The sequence below is a fragment of the Cupressus sempervirens genome, chromosome 9 (assembly GCF_028749045.1).
Source record: "Cupressus sempervirens isolate cs-2001-9-10 chromosome 9, ASM2874904v1, whole genome shotgun sequence".
NCBI lineage: Eukaryota > Viridiplantae > Streptophyta > Pinopsida > Cupressales > Cupressaceae > Cupressus > Cupressus sempervirens.
The window spans coordinates 534,322,181-534,343,028 of NC_143126.1; the positions used below are offsets into that span (position 1 = coordinate 534,322,181).

The window sequence follows — 20,848 nt, forward strand, 5'->3', positions numbered from 1 at the left end:
GAAAAGATTTTTTCATAAAATCAAAGAGGGAGAAACTTTCTAATAGAGGGAGTCTTGTTCTCAAAAATTTCATTGTGCTATGACATGTTGTGTTGCCATCAATGCCAAAGAGGGAGATTGCTGGATACAATTGATTAATTGCTTGTTGTCTTTGTTGTTACACAAATGTCATATCAGTTGACATTCAGTGCATGCCAAGCTCACTTGGTCAATGAAGATAGTTTTCCTAGTCTACCGAGGCTTCTTAAGTTTACTCTATGCAAAAGGCAATTTCTACCAAGCTCACTCGGGTGTCGAAGGAAGTCAAACAGAGAAGAGTGTTAACCAAGCTCACTTGGTTAAAAAAGGGTAAGTTGAACAGAGTCAATATAAACTGCGCTCACTTGGTTACCAAAGGAATTTTATAAGTTTGTAGTGTTAATCGAGCTTTTGTTGGTTAACATAAGAAATTGCTTCAAAATCAATTTCTACCAAGTTGGGTTGGCTACCAAAAGATTTTTCTATTTTGGCATGTAAAGATTATTCAATTTACCTATTGATTCTAGCTGACTAAGGTGATGAATATTGGTTATTCAAATTTTTATTTGAGCTGACTTGACAATCTAGAAGGTATAAGTAAAAGGTCAAGTTGTGATATCAATGTGTGTGTGAGATGCAAGTTGAACAAGTTGAAAGAGATACGAAGAGGAAAGTGAACTTGAAGGATAAGAAGATATCCTTGTGGAGCAAAAAAGTATTATTCGATCAGGAAGGATCAAGTATGAACCAGAGAAGAGATCTATAATCAAAAATTTAGTTGCATCATAATCAGGTTATTTCATTGTTACTCTCTAACCATTGTAGCAGTGAACTAAAATCTCTTAACAAAGTTGGTTTAACAACCATTTGCAAATCCTCTAACAAGGTAAAAATTCCATTGAATTGTTTCAAGACCTTTTGCAATGCCACTCCCAATAGGGTGATTAAATCCTCTAATAGGGTCACACCTAACAGTGTGTTTTATAACCTTTAACAAGGTTGGCTCCTAACAAGGCTCACTTCAGAAGAGTGAAAAACAATAACTAGTTACATTGGTGGTTTTTCCCAAATTGGTTTTCCATGTTAAATCCTGGTGTCTCATGTGTTCATGTTATTTCTTTAATGCTTGCAATAATTATTGATAACATCTTAAGATTTACTAAAGTAATTCACACTCTACATTTATCGAGTTACAACAACTTTTTGTGTGTTTGCCGAGTGCCAACAATAACTAGTTTTGTTAGTCTGAATTTTATAGTTGACATCTAAGGGATCTAGAATTTATTTTAGTGGTAACTGATTCACCCCCCGCCCACTCTCACTTACTCCTCTTATATTTCCAACGCCATGATCAATTTTCCTCTCAAATTTGAAGTGATTGTCCTTTGCAACCGTTAATGTAGTTGTTGATTTTTTCCTTAGGGTAGAAGCAATCTGAGTTATGCTTGAACTATAAAAGCATTTTCTGTAACCCTTCTTAGGGTTGGTCATTTTTCTCTAATTCTATAGCAGTAGTTTTCTACATGTTGTTACTATACTTTCCTTTTTTCTATAATTGAATGTAATCTTCTGCTTTATCTCATTCTCCCATCAATAATAGTAGAAAATCTTCTTGCCTTTGTTGGTGTTTTATTTTCATTCTTCATTTTGCATAACAATATCTATTCTTTCCTTTGAATGTCATAGAGTGAAGTTCCTTCCTTATGGCATTTCATTTGGTTTTATGATTTGTATGTAACTATTGGATTAAGACAAAGGTTGAATCAATGTATTTTGATGTTATATTGATGAATAGTGAATTGTTAGCCAAAGATATGACTAATTAGACTATTTTGGTGTATCACCCCTTTTAGATTAGATTAGGTAGATAACTTTCATGCATTCCTTCACCCTTTTTCTCTCAAAGAGTAGTTAGGTGCACCCTAATAGTAAGGAAGTCAATCTTCTTTGGAGACTCATTCTCATAGTTCAAGTCCCATAGCTTGGAGATTTTTTTCGTGTTTCACAAGGTTGCCTTTAGGTAAAAAATTTAGGCAAGGGTGCAAATTTTTGTGACAACAGAACTTTATTAGGTTAAGGAATATCTTCTTATTGGGGTTACAAAGTATAAGGTGTAAGAAGGTCAAAGTCAATGTTGGAGGTTAAAAAAAAAATTATGTCGATGCATGAAGAATAAAGTAAAGACATAATGATCAAGGAAGAGGAGATTGTTCAAGAAGTTTTAGATAACAATGTCGCACCAACATAAAAGATGCGAAGATGAAATTGTCATTGTTAGATCTAGGTTTAAGTTTTTATGTTTTGGAGGACATCTACAAGGAAGAAAGAAGAAGGATTAGGTAAAATGATTGAGGGCATTGTGGTTGAGAAGGACGAAGTGAAGAAGAAATTAAAAGAGCTATCAGAGCATAGCAACACTAATCAGGTTACAATCATATTTGAGAATAGAAGAAGATTAATGGTATGCAATTTTGTTATGGAGCTTTAATAGATCTAATATAACAAGATAGTAAAAAATATAGGTCACTTTTTTATTGTCACTTTCTCATTATCATTATAGTTGAAATCCCTTAAAAGGGTGGCCTAATACGTCTATTGTAATTCCTTTAACAGGGTAGAATTCTTAGATTAGAGTGTTGAAATCTTTCAAAAAGGTTGCTCCTAACAGAGTAAAGACTCTAACAAGTATAGACAAAAATCCTCAAACATGGTCATACCTAACAGTGTTCTTGTAACCTTAACAAGGTAGGCTCCTAACATAGCGTATTTTAGAAGAGTTTAATATATTTGAGAGCACTAATCTCACACTATGGTTTTACCCAAATTAGGTTTCCATGAGATAAATACTAGAGTTATTTTTATGTGAATGTTTTTTAGTTATGAATGGATGATTAATGAAGTAGTTAACATATAATGGTGTTATAGGTAGAATTGAATCTTATCGATAACAATGCTGAAAATTGATAAATTACTTTAATTATTTATTCCCCCCAATAATCAATCCTATACCTAAAGTTATTATCTCTTACCTAATGAGTGACTATCTTCTCCTCCTCATCATTCAAACTTGACTCAACCACTATGCTCCATTGGATCTCTTCTTCAAACCTTGTTACTTCATCTGTCAATGCCTTCACATCATGTGACATGGTATTATTGTCTTCAACCAAATCACTTACTCTCCTATCTTCATCATCTATTGATTTTTTCTCAACCATTTGTTCCTTTTCATCTCATCTTCCAACCTTTCTACTTCATCCTTTAGTGCCTTTATCTCTTGTGACAAGGTTTAATTCTCTTGAACCAAATCACTTATTTTTAGAGTAATAAAGTTTTTTCTTATTGATCAAATCATTTGATTTAATTATTAAGTCACTTATTATATCTAGTTTACTTAAGCTAAAATTTGGGTGTATAGTAATTAATTATTTTATTAATTATTATCATGCAACCTAGCTTAGTTACCTATTAGGGTTTTCATCTCCTTTTATAAGGATTGATCTCTTTGTAATTGATTCATTTTTTATAATAACAATTTCTCTTTTTGCTCATCAAGAATGTCTCATCTGTGGATCTGGGAATTCCAACCTCTATAGGTTTTTCTTCTCTCTTTCTATGACAAGTGTTTATATGCAAGTGATTCTTGGGAGTTGTGGAGTTGATCTTTCACCAACTTCAACATGGTATCAAAGCTCTAGATCTTCATGCTTCTTATCCTCTTCATGAGAGGTTTGACTTGGTTTTTAGATCTATGTTTTCTCTTTTGGAGGGTTTTAGTTTTTAGAAGTGTTTTATATTGGATATGGGGGATCTATGTTTTGGAGCACTTTGAGACCAAACGAACATCACTATTGAGCTCAGAGTGCTCAAGAACCCCCATTTCATATAAAACTTGTCCAATTTGGATGTTGTTGAAATCCATAGAAAAACAATGTTGCTCCCAAACCCTAGGCACAAATCTCAAGAGTGGAAAAAAAACTTTATTAAAAAAATAAAGAAATTTTTGAGAAATAAAGAGCATGGTAGAGAAAAAAATTAGTGGGCCCCTGTTTCATATCCACCTTTGCAGAATTTTATTTAGAAAATCTGTGGGCTTGCCTTTAAAGTGGGGAGAGGAGGATTTTTTGGGCATGATGTCTTTTTTTGGGCACAAGCCATCCTTCTTACCTTGCTTGGTACGTGCCATCCTATATCCTAAAGTGGGCCCTACGCATGTTTTTCCATGGAGCAGTACTTTGGACTCAACACTGATGTTGTTTTATAAAATAAACTAGCCACTCTTATCCTTTCTCTACCCAAAGATCATGTGGCTTTCTTTTTTTGGTGAGCATAATTTCTTGGTGACTAGCTTTCTGCCAAGACCCTTGATTTCTAAAGAACCTCACCTCATTTTTGGGGACTTTGACCAATGATGTGTATTATACCAAGAAAACTCTCGACATCACATCCAAACACAATCCAAGATGCAATGTTGGAAGAGTTTGTGTGTGAACAAGGAATGCCAATTAGGCTGGTAGTTGATCGAGAAACTAAATAGGACTGGGATGTCCTATGCATTGCAAACTAGAGAATCTTAATGCCTACCCTGGTATTTGGTCCACCTTGGACTCTCTATCCAATATCAAACCATGAGTTTTGCTAGCCAATGTTTTGGGCCGAAATCTTTATTGGCAGTTGCCATTTTTTTGTACCAGCGTCATTGGAAAGTGGAAGTTCTTTTTGATATTGGCTAGTTTCAATATTAGCATCATTTTTGGGAATTTATTTTTGGAGCAGTTCCTTTCTTTTTTTCCTATTTCCAGAGTAGTTCTATAGAGTGATTGGTAGGTCCTCCCCATACATGCACTCTTCCCTTTTAGAGACCCCACACACATTCAAACATGTGGTCCTTACTATTTTTTTGGGATCTCCCACCTTGGAGAAGATTTTCCATGCATGTTGAGGGATTATTTATCCGAAGTGGCCACAACACCATCTTGGCCCTACAAAATTTAGGATGCATTTATTTTTGGCATGTAATTACAAGAGGTATTTTAGCCTGTGATTGTCACTTTCCTCTAACTTGGTTGATTGTTTCCATGGTTTTGGCATGATTGATGACAGTTTTCAGGTCATCAAATTTTTTGGCAATCTTTTCAACACTTAGCAGTTTCCATGCATGGAACCATGCATCCTTGGTTCTCAGTCATGTTTTTATTGCCTCTATTTTGTGTCACATGCACTCATGGATAGCTAGCTGGCCACATCTCCTGTGGGTTGATTTTACCAAGCCGCACTTACAATGTATGTATGCACTTTTTGGGGTCTAAATAGTCATTTCATGTGCTTGATAAGTGATCCACATTTTTTGGTGATTGAGCCTTACGCAATTTTTGTGCTCAATATTTTGTGCTTTGTTTTGGAACCTATGCCCTTTCTGTACCACTCTTTTTATGGTTGAATGTGATTGGTTGGGTTGGTGATGGTACTATTTTAGGTCCTTCATTATATGTTCTCCATGTCTTTACATTGACCCATTGTCTACCCATAATTGATGGTTTTCTTTCACACCATATGTTTGATTAACACATGTGAATTATATTGGCCACCATATTTTCGAGCACCAACCCTTTGTTTTTCGACGACTAAATTTTTTTGTGGTAGGGGTCATTTGTCAGCCATTTTTCACCTCAACGACCATTTGACTATCAAATTAATGCTAATCATCTTCTAAAGTTAGCATTGCATCAGTGTTCTGATTTTCCCTTCTAGCTCTATTTGGACCTACCTTTGTGATTTTGCTCATATCTTGGGCATATGGACTCCATTTTTTCGCAAAAAAAGATATCGTTGGAGAGCTTAAACAAAGCCCATTGGAGTGGCACATGTAATTTTCAGTTTTGAAGGTTTTTTTATGACTTTTACTATGGTTAAAGTCAGGAGTTTATTTTTTCACTCTAGGAAACATATCTTGAGCATCCAATCTCTGATTTGGGAATTTTTTATATGATTGGAAAGGTCTTTTAGATATCTTTCTAATGATGCTATTTATTTTTCCAAATTTCGCAACAAGCACATTCTATTCAATTTTTTGCATTTTTGCATTGTAGTGGATATCTTGGTTGTTTTAGGTCTGGGGATCAATTTTGTTGCTTTAGATGATTCATCATGGATTGTATTATCCAAACATCTCTTCTAGTCTATGTAGACATCATTTATATGTATTCTTGCAAACACATTGAGATAAAGTGCCATATTCCATTTGTATTTGCATTTCAGTTATTTTTGCCTTGTTTTTCCTTTTGATTCGAACAATGCCATCTAAGGACACTCATTCATATTATTGTATTCTTGGGATTCATCATATCTTGTGTCTTATTGTACATGCACTACTCTAATTAAAGTGTCATGGGGGGTTGATGTTTTGTCTTTGTTTATCATCTTCCTTTGTCCAATGAGTTCCCCTTCTATGGCATTAGCCTCATGACATATCTAAAATTGATCACCTCGATACACACATCTATATTTTTTTGTGCATCTTGATCATGTTTCCTTGACATGCAATTCTTTTGGCCCACTTTTCCAGTTGCATGTCACCTCACCCTTGTCTAAATTAGGGAAGGCTCTTCTATTGTTTCTCATGCTTTCTTGGTTTGATGGATTGGGCTATGTATTCAATAGTTGTTCCTATGTACTAGGAAGATCCTGTGGCTGGTTACCTATGCATTTTGGTGAGATGAATCATTTACCATATAAATACTCTTCTTTTCATTCCTACTTTGGTTGCAACCTTCCATATTTGATTGATCAACTCTTCAGGATTCAGTATTTTATGCCATATGTATCTTTGAGTAGTGTCTTATGAGAGCATTCATGCAGATTATAATCTTCTCTACTTGGTTAGGTTCTATTTCAATGGAGGTTCCTTAGATCAATAGTTAATTTTGATAGAGCTTTACAGCTTCTACATGCTTCAGTAGTGTTCTTCATGATCATCTTTTGTCCCTGTCTTTTGAGACATTCCCTAATTTGGAGGATTCTTCAGTCCTTCTCTAATTCTTTTCATAATTATTTCCATCTCTTTTTGGAGTACGATTTTTACCATCTGGTTTTTCTGTATTTCTCCTCTTTTGTCCCTATCTTTTGGGACATTTTCTAGTTTGGAGGCTTCTTCAGTCCTTCACTAGTTCTTTTCATAATTATTTCCATCTCTTTTTGGAGTAGGATTTTTACCATGTGTTTTCTCTATATATCTCCTCTTTTCAGAGATTTGGTTGTTCTTGGGTACCTCATCAAGCCTTGTTACCAAGACCCATTTCTACTTTCAATATTAGTTTTTAGGTTAATAGTTGCACCCTAAGTTTATCTTAAGGGGGTTGTTAGAGTAATAAAGTTATTTCTAATAATTAAATCATATTGATTTAATTATTATGTCACTAATTATCTCTAGTTTACTTAAGCTAAACTTTGGGCATATAGTAATTAATTCTTTTATTAATTATTATCATGTAACCTAGGTTACTTACCTATTAGGGTTTTGATCTCCTTTTATAAGGATTTATCTCTTTGTGATTGATTCACTTTTGATAATATCAATTTCTCCTTTTTCTCATCAAGAATGTCTCATATGTGGATCTGGGAATTCCAAACTCTATAGGTTTTGCTTCTCTCTTTCCGTGATAGGTGTTTGCATGCAGGTAATTATTGGGAGTTGTGGGGTTGATCTTTCATCAACTTCAACACTTACTATATATAATCCATCCCTTCATCTTCTTTTGAATCCTAGATTTATTGACACTAACCTTTCTCTAAGTATATTTGAAAAAAAAAAATCCCCTTATTTAGGACAAAGTCTAAGAACTCTTGGGACTACATAAACCTATCATTAGATAGAAATGTAAAGCACACTAATTCTCTAACATCATCCCCTTCCTTTAATCTATCAAAATTTGTGACACTTTGTTCCTTCAATAAAGCTTTACCACTTTGTATGTTGTGTCAACATTTTTCATTTGTTCTTTTACCCCTTGCATTCTCCTTTGAACTTTAACATCTAAAGAATCATTTCTAGCTAAGTCCTCAAAAACATCACACTAATGATCTGAGGGTCCCAATTTGAACCCACCCCTAATCTAACTAATAAAGTATAATAGATCACAATTTCTAATTTTTGAAAAATCCATCTTGTATGGTAGTAACTTGGAATATAATAGGTCCAATTCTCATTTTCCTGAGATCTCAAAATCATAGAAAAATATAGTTTGGTGGAAGGAGCCTTTCTTTTCACTTGGGTTTCTTAAACAAATCTTGTCAAATTCATTCAATTGCCAAATGATTTATAAGAAATCAATTCTATCTAACACACATCAAGGAAAAGCATGGGATTTAATGGATGCGCTATAAAATATGATGATAATGTAATTTGGATATAAAAACTAGTATCCCTAGTTACAATAGATTCCTAGCTTGGGCTCTAGCTCAAAAGATCTCAAAAATCACCTCACCCTTTTTGATGATATCTAATTGATTGAGTGACCCAAATTTTACAACAGGACGCCATCAAAGGATTTCTCAAAGATGACATACTTGGATTTGTGAGAGTGCATGTTCCATAAATACATCCATTCTTTAATAGGAAACCTCTAGTTTTTTTTGGTCTAACTGTTACAAAATCAGCTAGAGGTCCCAAGGGCAATGAGAAATCTTGCTTCCACCAAACATAAGAATGTCACACGATAGAGAATACCACCTAAAATGAACGAGATGGCTACCATTATGGATATCCAAAAGGGTTTCATTTATACCATTACAAATAAATGAGGCAATGTAAAAGAAGGCATTTCTTTTGTGTGTTGGATTTCAACGACCAACTTCATAATATGGATAGGCATAGTGGATAACACATCAATTCCAAGCACTTGGAAATGTTTCAATAAAGTGCACTTGAAATAATCTAAAAAAAAAATCATAATCAAAGGGCTCAACATATTTTATCCAAAAATGAAATAGGTTCCCGATCCTCCTTTCTTCTATGAAATGGTAACCATTTAACCTTGAAGTTGCATTTTGCTTTGCCATATCCATTACCTAGTAATGTAAAATCAATGGGAACTTGGGCATAATGGTTTAACATAAATGTTTCACAAATAAATTCCATGTCAAAGTTGGCCAAAAAATTCCCCTCCTTTGTTGAGATATACTTGTTGTATGGATTTTTTTTTCTCCATGGCTCTAATAAGGTCTACATTGACCAATAAAATTGGGATGACTATCATTCGCAAATCCATTCTCCATGCATTGCTCACTAGAATTGGGGCTCTGCTATTATTGTGAAAATACAAGAACAAATCCCTTTTGTTAAATGGGGTGCAAGATTCCCCACAAGATTTCGCCTTGTCCACAACTTTATCAAATAAACAATTTGTTCCTTGGGCATGCCTTCCCTTTTCAAAACTAGACGATTAAACAATGACATTTGCATCCATGTCCCTCTTAGTTGAACCTCTTTTTGAATTTCCACTCATCATATTAGATCTTCACATATTTAAGAAATGTGCAAACAATGATTCCAGAATGAAATTAAAATGTTCCAAATATTGGCTCACACAGTCAGATTACTTATTTTCAAAAAAAAACCCTAAAATAAAAAGAAAATCATTTGTGGATAGCAAAAATTAAACTAAACCATATTTAAAACTTAAACCATATTAATTTTTTTTCAAATTTTAGTTGTATTAAAATGGTCCCAACTAGCTATGTCTTTGTTGCACTATAATGGTAGGTTCATGTTAAAGAAAAAGGATAATTTCATTTCATTTATTAAATTACCTTTTCTCCCTTCTTAAGATTTCGCTTTATGCGTATTTTAGCTTTCTCTATTTAATAATTATTTTAAAATAGCTTTCACCTTTAGGCTTCCCTTTGTAACTTATTAGATTACCCTTTTTGGGTTTTGATCTCCTTTTATAAGGATTGATCTCATTGTAATTATTATCTCTTCTTCATCTAAATATACAATTTGCATGTTTTTCAAATCAAACCCTTGCCTCTTCTTGTCTTTTTCTTCTCTGTGACAGGTTTTCTACATGCAAGTATTCTTGGGCTTCATGGATTTGATTTGCATATTTGCCCAAATCCTACCATTCCAAAGAATGTTTGATAGAACTCTAGTAACTTAGTAGGACCCACAACTTGAAGATAAAATTAATAGTTTAGAGCTAATGTACAACATAATTTATTAGTCCTCGCCTATAAAAGGCAAGGTACTAATGTTTTTGTTTACCCCCTACCTATTTCTTTATTTTCCTAGAAACAACATATCCTAAGGTTCCTTAGATTGTATATTTTTAATTTCATTTATCAAAACAAAACAAAAAAGTTCAGATTGGACCAGGACTATTTTCCTGGGGTTTAATTTTATTTTCCACTACTAAAAATTATTTTTAAAAATGAAAAGACAACCATGCATTAATTACACTGACTCCCTCATCGCATTGATAAATGCAGTCGCTCATTTTTAGAAACAATAAATATTATTGATGATATAGTCATACAAAGGACTATCAAATCACTTGTTTTGAATTGTTTGTAAACTATAAATAATCCCATAGATTTATTGTTAGTTCCTTCCACGGCAGGAAAACTTATGCATTCATGTCATGCTAATATCATATTAACACTGACCAATCAAATCAAAGAATTTAAAAGATTATATGAAACTTTAAATGTTTATATTTTTTTAAATTTTTCATTATTTGATAAATCACATTTTTCATTCATTCTATTGGTTCATACTATTTTTGGTGGGGGAGAAAATTAATTTTCTTGAACAAAAATACAAATATTTTCTAACAACTTCATCTTGCATTAATGAATGCATTAATTACAACTTTATCTTTGTGACAAGCTGATAAGATTTTATCTCTTTAATTTATCTATTTCTATAACTATCTCTATCTTCTTTCTATATGTTTGTCTCTTTATCTATTTCTATAACTATCCCTCTCTAGATTATGGAAAGTGAGGGGTCTTCAGTAACTTTCTTTATCCTATTGTATTAATAAATGAATAATGCTAGAAATGGAAATTTGTAACTGTAATTTTTCCCCAATATTCTCTCAAATGAAGCTTCAATTGTTTTCGGGCTTCGTCCACTCCAACCTTTATCTTCTTCCTCATAAATGAATTGTCTTTGTCAACTTCTTTGTTGCCAGATTATAAGTACAATTTCACTTACACTTATTTGCAAGACCACTTGTGTATGAATGGAATTTGTAATATGTAGGTCTGAGTAATAGAGAATCGTAAGTCTAAGATAATTATAGGAAATTGTGTGACAAAAAGATAGTAGTGTCCTTATAAAGGACTCTAAAACACACTGAATGTCTATATTTTTAGATAAGATTTATTGATCAAATAAACAATCAAACTAGAACTTTAATTATTTGAAGTCAGAAATTTTGAAGTAAAAGATACAGTTGCTGATATAAATTTTTGAGGATCTGTGTAACTCTCTTTGAGAAATGGGAGTTTTATACATTCTCTCTTGACAGGGCATTGAGACCCAGCCGAAGTGTGAACATGCCTTTATTGCTGCTGCTGTGTCTTCTTTCCAAACATTTCCAAATGCCCCCGATCTGTTGATTCCGCCATTACTCCGAATGTAAAGCTGCAAAAACTTATCACAGCAAGCGTATAAAGCAACAGAAAGACCCACAGATTTGTAAGTTAAAAAAGTTTAAGCGAAGTGAAAGAGTATGTTGGAATGAAAAATTTCACTTGCCACATACCTTAAGTTAGTCAGAAAAAATATCTACAGATATGGTATATTTTCATGGTTTGACGAGGGTTTTTTTTTTTTTCTGTATTGGTCTTCCACAAAATAATAAATTCTGTGAACTACAGTGGGCCTAATCTTAAGTAGCACGTCAGATATTTGCGATTGCGTACATGGAGCGGTGGGAAGAAATCCACAAAGTAGGGAACATGGTTTAGGGGAGAAGCATTGAGAACAATGATGTGGATTTACTTTTTAAAAAGCATTGAAATTGTCTATCCCATCCAACAGCACAAATGACTCCGATGGTTGTCTACCGCTATGAAATGATTTCAACCGTTGATATATGAAATTAGCTCCGTGAAGTAGGGGTATTAGGTCCTCACCAGCTGCGATGATGTTTATTGGGATGTAAAATGAGGTGCACACTCTAGAAGTGGAGTTAGTGTTGAGCCATCTTTCTTCATGGTGATCTTGATGTTGCAAAGTACCTATCGCATCATAAACAGTCAAAAGATAAACTCATATTCAATGCATCTAACATAAATTATTTTCGATAGGATCACATTATAATTCATTCAAGGAACTTTGAACAAATATAGAGAATTGATTTCCATTAAAAAATCACTAAACCTAATTTACAGATCATCATATATTTTTCTTATCCTCTCATTTTTAGTAATAATGATTTAAAGTGTTAACCAAAATGATTACCTAAACCAAATACACAATCAACATCCTAAAAATTAAAAATTATTAATATGGGTTTTGAAAATCTACTCACTTAACTTATGCCTTCACTAATTTGTAATATAGTTATGACAACAATAAAAATAATGATTGCTTCAATTGTCATAATCTAGAAGTTAACGAGATTATTTCTCTATGTCTCTCTTTCTCTTCTCATACATATTTATCATGCATATTTATCCGGATTTCCATATATCTCTATATCTCACTCTTTCTCTCTATCCTCCCCTCTATATTTTGTATATCTCTACCTCCATCTCTAGATCTCCTCTTCTCATCATCTGTACTTGTTTGTCTCTATCTTCTTTCTATATGTTTGTCTCTTTATCTATTTCTATAACTATCCCTCTCTAGATTATGGAAAGTGAGGGGTCTTCAGTAACTTTCTTTATCCTATTGTATTAATAAATGAATAATGCCAGAAATGGAAATTTGTAACTATAATTTTTTTTCCCAATATTCTTTCAAATGAAGCTTCAATTGTTTTCGGCCTTCGTCCACTCCAACCTTTATCTTCTTCCTCATAAATGAATTGTCTTTGTCAACTTCTTTGTTTCCAGATTATAAGCACAATTTCACTTACACATATTTGCAAGACCACTTGTGTATGAATGGAATTTGTAATGCGTAGGTCTAAGTAATAGAGAATCGTAAGTCTAAGATAATTATAGGAAATCGTGTGACAAAAAGAGAGTAGTGTCCTTATAAAGGACTCTAAAACACACTAAATGTCTATATTTTTAGATAAAATTTATTGATCAACTAAACAATCAAACCAGAACTTTAATTATTTGAAGTCAAAAATTTTGAAGTAAAAGATACAATCGCTGATATAATTTGTTGAGGATCTGTGTAACTCTCTCTGAGAAATGGGAGTTTTATACATTTTATCTTGACAGGGTGTTGAGACCCAACTGAAGTGTGAACATGCCTTTACTGCTGCTGCTGCGTCTTCTTTCCAAACATTTTCAGATGCCCCCGATCTGTTGATTCTGCCATTACTCCAAATTTAAAGTTGCAAAAAACTTATCACAAGCAGCGTATAAAGCAATAGAAAGACCCACAGATTTGTAAGTTAAAAAAGTTTACGTGAAGTGAAAGAGTATGTTGGAATGAAAAATTTCACTTGCCACGTACCTCAAGTCAGTCAGACAAAATATCTATAGAAATGGTATATTTTCATGGTTTGATGAGGGTTTTTTTTCTATATTGGTCTTCCACAAAATACTAAATTCTGTGAACTATGGCGAGTCTAATCTTTTGTAGCACGTCAGATATTTGCGGCTGCGTACATGGAGCAGCGGGAAGACATCCACGAAGGAGGGAACATGGTTCAGGGGATAAGCATTGAGAACAGTGATGTGGATTTACTTTTTAAAAAGCATTGAAATCATCTATCCCATCCAACGACACAAATGACTTCGATGGTCATCTACCGCTATGAAATGATTTCAACCGTTGATATATGAAATTAGCTCCGTAAAGTAGGGGTATTGGGTCCTCACCAACTACGATGATGTTTATTGGGATGTAAAATGAGGTGCACAGTCTAGCGGTGGAGTTAGTGTTTGAGCCATCTTTCTTCATGACGATCTTGATGTTGCAAAGTACCTATCGCATCATAAACAATCAAAAGATAAACTCATATTCAATGCATCTGACATAAATTATTTCCAATAGGATCACATTATAATTCATTCAAGGAACTTTGAACAAATATAGAGAATTGATTTCCAATAAAAAATCACTAAACCTACTTAATAGATCATCATATATTTTCTTGTCCTCTCATTTTTAGTAATAATGATTTAAAGTGTTCACCAAAATGATTACCTAAACCAAATACAAAATTGTTAATATGGGTTTTGAAAATCTACTCACTTAACTTATGCCTTCACTAATTTGTAATATAGTTATGACAACAATAAAAATAATGATTGCTTCGATTGTCATAATCTAGAAGTTAACAGGCTTTAGTCCACTAACTAGTTGTAAATTAAGCAAAGATTCAACAATTAGTAATTTAACTTGAAATTTGTTGCGTTCATGTTCAATAGGGCAGTTGCAACTACGACATCTAACATCATTCTTTTTGCCTCTATGCTTCAATGAATGCTCATTTCCTGTTCCAAAGCTCCCATTTTGGAATAGGCACGGGATGCCAGAATAGATATTACATAATGTATCCTTATGCCTTCCAATTCCATTGTATTGACTGGTTTTAAAGACTTTCAACAAATCCATTTTGTATATATTTTGCAATCATAGAATTCCATGAGATGAATTATCACGAGGCATTTTGGCAAACTATTCATATGCTTCTCATCCTTCCACATTTCTCTTACATGCCTACCAAAGCAGACAAAACTTCTCTATTCGATGGATGTCTACTCCCCCTTTGAAATCTCCCATTTTAGCATGGGCAACTAGGATAATGACAAGGGATGTAGAGTCTGCCTTTACACCTGCTAACTAAATTTTCTTGAAAGTTTCTAAATCTTTTTCATCAAATCCATTACTCTGTGTATATCCTGCAATAATTTTAGTCCATGATTGGAAACTTCTTTCAGGCATTGTGTTAAACACATTGATGGTAGGAAAAAGTTTGCGACAAACACCCAATCAAAACCAATAAAATGTAAATGTGTGAGATTGTTTGGATGGTAGTCTTTCTCTGTCAATCACCATCTCTTGTCAAATTTGCAAAAAGAAGTCTTCAACAGATGTGCAATCATCTTGTGGAGCTGCGATAGAAAGCAAACATCCAATAAAATCTGATCAGATATGAACAGACTAGATTATTTCTTTGTTTTGGAACAGTCATGTGTCAAATCACATCGATCAACAGTTAACAATACTTCAATGGTAGTCATTGTCTCTCCATGATTGCTAACCGTTGGATGGAGAATTTTTCTCCTCAAAATCAAATAGGGAACGCCTACGGCGCAATTATTAATGAATTACTTACAAAAGATAAATAAGATATTTTCTCTACTAAATTTGGTTTAATTACGTTTGTTCCCAAAAATCAAGTTTTAAGCAACAATAGAACTATGAAAGAACCACTCAAAAAGATGAATATTTAACCATTGAAATATCAAATCCGATCCTTCTATATTTCTAACAAAGAAGGAGTTTGTGATAAGTAGAGTAATTTGGGCATAGTGAGGAGAAGATTCCCAAAATGGGTATTGTTCACGAGGGAGCCTCTTGGAGCCTATTTCTACTTGAGCACAGTAATTCTACCCTTCTTAGATATAGAAGTGGTGGTTAAAGAAACAAAAAATTTGGTTATTTAGTATTATTGTAAAACTTTCATGAATCTATAAGAGGGTTCATTACACAAATCCCACACCCTATGCTTGTATGCTTTGAGAAGGTTGTTCCTTGTAATATTTTGATTTCTAACTTGATGAACAACCAACTCATTGTCCCCATATACCTTCAAAGACTGAATTCCTCTCCTTTGTGCCAATTGAAGCTCCTAAATTAGTGCCTCATACTCTGATACATTATTTGTGCACCTAAATTGGAGCCTATAAGAGAAATAGTATTTCTCTAATTCAGGGGAAGTGAGCATGACACCAACCCCTGAGCCATTCTTATTTCTTGAGCCATCAAAGAACATGCTCTACAATCCATCAATATCTTCCTGTGTCTTCATGAGACTAGGAATAAGAGCATCCTTTTTTGATATGCAATATGTGCAAAGGCTAGTTTCTAGGGCTTCTTGTATTGGATCAAACTGATAAGCAATGGCCTACTCATCCAAAAGATAATTAGGAACCTCTGCCGAAGAAGTAGTAGGCTTGTTTGTTATGTCTCAATCTTCTTCTTCAAAAATAGTGCAATTCATGTTTATGGGACTTGGAGTATAGGTCTCAATATGATTGAGGGCTGGAGGCTCTACTCTTATGGAAGCTTTTGTTCCATACCTTGTTCTAAAAAACATATAAGACCAATCAAATGAAATATAGCCACCTATTTATGTAGTAAAGTCTCTGGAAAGACAGATGGAAAAATGGGGTTTGACCTTAGCTACTGATTTATCTTGTGTAACAGTACAACCAGGGCAAGCATGCAATGGCATCTTCACATTCTTAAAGACTCTATAGTCTTGATAGAGCTACCATCTAATTGGATAACTTCTTTTGGATTCATCTTAGAGTTGGTTCATGCGATGACTCTTTCCCACTTGCATAGTATATTTCTTACATGTCTTGTTGCCTCTGGGTTTATATGTCATTTGTGTCTTGGTACCTTGAGTTAGATTGCTTTTAGGTTTTCCTTGACCTATATATAGTCCCCACTTCATCTTCTTTTGAATCCTAGATTTATTGACACTAACCTTTCTCTAAGTATATTTGAAAAAAAAAATCCCCTTATTTAGGACAAAGTCTAAGAACTCTTGGGACTACATAAACCTATCATTAGATAGAAATGTAAAGCACACTAATTCTCTAATGTCATCCCCTTCCTTTAATCTATCAAAATTTGTGACATTTTGTTCTTACAATAAAGTTTTACCACTTTGTATGTTGTGTCAACATTTTTCCTTTGTTCTTCTACCACCTACATTCTCCTTTGAACTTTAACATCTAAAGAATCATTTCTAGCTAAGTCCTCAAAAACATCATACTCATGATCTGAGGGTCCCAATTTGAACCCACCCCTAATCTAACTAATAAAGTATAATGGATCACAATTTCTAAGTTTTGCAAAATCCATCTTGTATGGAAGTAACTTGGAATATAATAGGTCCAATCCTCATTTGCCCGAGATCTCAAAATCATAGAAAAATAGAGTTTGGGGAAAGGAGCCTTTCTTTGCACTTGGGTTTCTTAGACAAATCTCGTCAAATTCATTCAATTGCCAAATGATTTATAAGAAATCAATTCTATCTAACACACATCAAGGAAAAGCATGGGATTTAATGGGTGCACTATAAAATATGATGATAATGTAATTTGGATATAAAAACTAGTCTCCCTAGTTACAATAGATTCCTAGCTTGGGCTCTAGCTCAAAAGATCTCAAAAATCCCCTCACCCTCTTTGATGATATCTAATTGATTAGGTGACCCAAATTTTACAACAGGATGCTATCAAAGGATTTCTCAAACATGACATACTTGGATTTGTGAGAGTGCATGTTTCATAAATACATCCATTCTTTAATATGCAACCTCTAGTTTTTTTTGGTCTACTTGTTACAAAATCAGCTATAGGTCCCAAGGGCAACGAGAAATCTTGCTTCCACCAAACATAAGAATGTCACACGATAGAAAATACCACCTAAAATGAACAAGATGGCTACCATTATGAATATCCAAAAGGGTTTCATTTATACCATTACAAATAAATGAGGCAATGTAAAAGAAGGCATTTCTTTTGTGTGTTGGATTTCAATGACCAACTTCATAATATGGAGAGGCATAGTGGACAACACGTCGATTCGAAGCACTTGGAAATATTTCAATAAAGTGCACTTGAAATAATCTCGAAAAAAAATCATAATCAAAGGGCTCAACATATTTTATCCAAAAATGCAATGATAGGTTCCCCATCCTCCTTTCTTCTATGAAATGGTAACCATTTAACCTTGAAGTTGCATTTGTCTCTGCCATATTCATTACCTAGTCATGCAAAATCAATGGGAACTTGGGCATAATGTTTTAACATAAATGTTTCACAAATAAATTCCATGTCAAAGTTGGCTAAAAAATCCCCCTCCTTTGTGGAGATATACTTGTTGTATGGATAATTTTTTCCCATGGCTCTAATAAGGTCTACATTGACTGATAAAATTGGGATGACTATCATTCCCAAATCCATTCTCCATGCATTGCTCACTAGAATTGGGGCTATGCTATTATTGTGAAAATACAAGAACAAATCCCTTTCGCTAAATGGGGTGCAAGATTCCCTACAAGATTTCGCCTTATCCACAACTTTATCAAATAAACATTTTTTTCCTTGGGCATGCCTTCCCTTTTCAAAACTAGACGATTGAACAATGACATCTGCGTCCATGTCCCTCTTAGTTGAACCTCTTTTTGAATTTCCAATCATCATGTTAGATCTTCACAGATTTAAGAAATGTGCAAACAATGATTCCAAAATGAAATTAAAATGTTCCACATATTGGCTCACACAGTCAGATTACTTATTTTCAAAAAATAAACCCTAAAATAAAAAGAAAATCCTTTATGGATAGCAAAAATTAAAGTAAACTACATGATGCCAAGATGCTTGATAATGCACTCGACAAAGTTGGAGTAGATGTTAGTTCTCAAACTTATGAATTACACAAATTCCTCAACTATGGTTCTTTATGCATATTGAGTTATCAAAAATTGAGTTCAATTTGTTTGACATGAGACATCAAAACCTGCCACTATGGACCATTATGTGAACCAATAGCATTAAGAAAATCCTACACTATAGTTTTGAATTTCAGTTATTGTTCTTCACCTAAATCAATTATTTTGTATTTATTTCTAATGAAATAGGATATTGGTAGTACCCAATCCATGTGGCATTGTTTTTTACCATCTAATGTTGTTAGTAAGACCTATCACTTGAAGACAAAATTGATAAGTTAAACTTAAAGCTAATTTAAAACTTGAACCATATTAAAATGATTTCAAATTTTAGTTATATTAAGATGGTCCCAACAAGCTATGTCTTTGTTGCACTATAATGGTAGGTTCATGTTAGAGAAAAAAAGATAATTTAATTTAATTTATTAAATTACCTTTTCTCCCTTTTTAAGATTTCGCTTTATGCGTATTTTAGCTTTTTTTATTTAATAATTATTTAAAAATAGCTTTCACCTTTAGATTACCCTTTGTAACTTATTAGGTTAACCTTTTTGGGTTTTGATCTCCTTTTATAAGGATTGATCTCATTGTAATTATTATCTCTTCTTCATGTGAATATACAATTTGCATGTTTTTCAAATCAAACCCTTGCCTCTTCTTGTCTCTTTCTTCTCCGTGATAGGTTTTCTACATGCATGCATTCTTGGGCTCCGTGGATTTGATTTGCATATTTGCCCAACTCCTACCATTCTGAAAAACATTTGATAGAACTCTAGTAACTTAGTAGGACCCACAACTTGAAGAAAAAATTAATAGTTTAGAGCTAATGTACAACATAATTTATTTGTTAATTTTTTATGTTTCCCAAAGATGGCCCTATTTGAGAAGTCCATAAAGATGAGTGGAATGAAGGAGTGTGGAATCCCTTAGTCGACATGACACATATCGATAGGTTTCATCATCAAAACATTCACAAGCGGCAAAGAGTTTTTATTGTCTTGTTGATGGCCAATAAAGCCATCGGTAAGACTCACTTATGAAAGTTTTGAATAAGATAGGATACATTAGAATAAGACTCCCAAAGGGTTGTTATTAGCATAACTTGTGAAGATAGAGTGTTTTACTATTTTTCTGAAGACGATGTTTACAAATAGGATGGATAGAAATATAATTTTAAGTCATAAGTTGAAACAACTTAGAAGAAAATACCCTTAGTAATTACTATTCAAACTCTATATTGTTATAAAGTGCATATAGATTTAAAGAATAAAACAATCTATTACTATCTTGAATCTTTTCTTTTCTATTTCTTTTCTTTTGCTGTGCTATATTAGAAAAAATGAAGTTTTAAGACCAAAAGGTCGGGGTTCAAGGATGGGCAGGCCGGGAGGATGAGTGGGAGAGAGGGGCAAGCGGCGCGTAGTCCTTCCACTGTAGGGAGCGGGAGGTAATCGTTGCTCTGTGAAACCAGCCTCACGCGGTTCCCTCCGCCTTACGCTGCCAGACAGAACGCATCCCTCCTTCGAAGGATGGCCTGACAGCAACTCTCTACTTGGAGCAGGGCACGCCACAAATCGTATGCCACGCATCTCTCCCTCCTTCCGGCCAAATCCCACCTGTTCCTCTACCTTGTGCGTCCCCACTTGGGTTACAAGCCCACGCTACTGAGCCCGACCTCCAAAATGCTCAAACTCTCCTTTTTTAAACTTGTGCATAAATAGTTTCGTGCTACGTGTGGAATAAATACACATCTTCCGCTGATTTACACCACAGCACTCAAATTACGTTTCTATGTAACAACTCCGACATTGTCAAAAGCGCTTCTACACTTGGATTTTTCTACAGCCCAGCCTTAAAATGCTGAATGCGGCTATATCTTGTGAAGTGATTTTTAGAGGACATTGTATAAGATCCAGCGGTTTTGTCTCTGGCTTTGGAATTTGCACTCGCGCGGTTATAAACAGAGATGATGATCGGAAAATGGCTTCGGGGTAGTAAAAGAA

The 20,848-nt window shown here is 33.9% G+C and overlaps 1 non-coding gene and 1 pseudogene across 1 annotated transcript; both read right to left on the minus strand.

The window, feature by feature from the left end:
* Positions 1 to 13,853, minus strand: part of LOC149539699 (S-adenosylmethionine synthase 4-like) — a 40,430-nt pseudogene extending 26,577 nt beyond the window's left edge.
* Positions 13,854 to 20,201: 6,348 nt separating this feature from the next.
* Positions 20,202 to 20,520, minus strand: LOC149539700 (signal recognition particle RNA). Its single transcript, XR_016356612.1, has one exon.
* Between the last annotated feature and the right edge of the window lie 328 nt (positions 20,521 to 20,848).